This window comes from Triticum aestivum, chromosome 6D, assembly GCF_018294505.1.
Source record: "Triticum aestivum cultivar Chinese Spring chromosome 6D, IWGSC CS RefSeq v2.1, whole genome shotgun sequence".
In the NCBI taxonomy this organism is placed as follows: Eukaryota; Viridiplantae; Streptophyta; class Magnoliopsida; order Poales; family Poaceae; genus Triticum; species Triticum aestivum.
This window is the reverse complement of record NC_057811.1, coordinates 391,415,257-391,416,431: the sequence shown is the minus strand read 5'-3', so window position 1 is coordinate 391,416,431 and position 1,175 is coordinate 391,415,257.

The window sequence follows — 1,175 nt, the reverse complement described above, 5'->3', positions numbered from 1 at the left end:
TCCGGTTGGCCGGGCGCGCGGCGGACGATGTCCGGCGCGGGCGGACGCGTCCGGCGGCGCGGTGGGAAAATTTCTAGGGTTCGTCTGCAGTTGCGTTTTTCGGGATGCCCACTTATAAATAGGTAGAGGGAGCTAGGAGGCTCCAAATGAGGTGCGGTTTTCGCCCACACGATCGTGATCGAACGACCTAGAGCATGGAAGAGAGTTTGGTGGGTTTTGGGCTGGTTTTAGAGGGGGTTTTTGCTGGATACTCAAATGGGCTTTGCGGATGCCCGGTTAACCGTTGGAGTACCAAACGGCCTCCGAATGGAACGAAACTTGACCGGTAGTCTCCGGGTGGTATATTAAGACGACTTGACAAGCCTCGGTCTATTCCGAGAAAGTTTGATACACGCACACGAAAGAAAACAAGAGGGGTGCACCGGAGGAGATAGGAGCGCCGGATTGGAAAACGGACAACGGGGAAAATACTCGGATGCATGAGACGAACACGTATGCGAATGCAATGCACATGATGACATGATAAAAAAAATGCATGACATGACAAAATACAAAACGAAAAACAAAACCCGACAACGGAGGGAAAAACATATCACATAGCCTAAAATGGCAAGAGTCGGAGTTACAAATATGGCAAGTTACATGCGGGGTGTTACAACACTCCACCACCACGAGAGGATCTCGTCCCGAGATCTAGGACTGAAAGAACTCCGGATATTCGGAACGGAGATGGTCCTCGCGTTCCCAGGTGGCTTCCCGGTCGGAATGGTGCGACCACTTCATTTTCAGGAATTTGATAGACTTGTTGCGAGTCTTGCGCTCAGCTTCTTCAAGAATAGCAACTGGGTGCTCATGATAAGACAAATCTTCTTGGAGGTCAATCTCTTCGAAGTCGATAGTGCGCTCAGGCGTCTTGAAGCACTTGCGGAGCTGTGACACGTGGAACACATCGTGCACGTTCGCGAAGTTGGAAGGAAGCTCAAGTTGATAGGCGAGGTCGCCTCTTTTGCCAATGATCTTGAAAGGACCCACGTATCTAGGGGCAAGCTTCCCTTTGATACCGAAGCGACGAGTGCCTTTCATTGGAGAGACGCGGAGGTAGACATGGTCTCTGATCTCGAAAGCCGAATCACGATGCTTACTATCATAGTAGCTCTTCTGGCGCGATTGCGCGG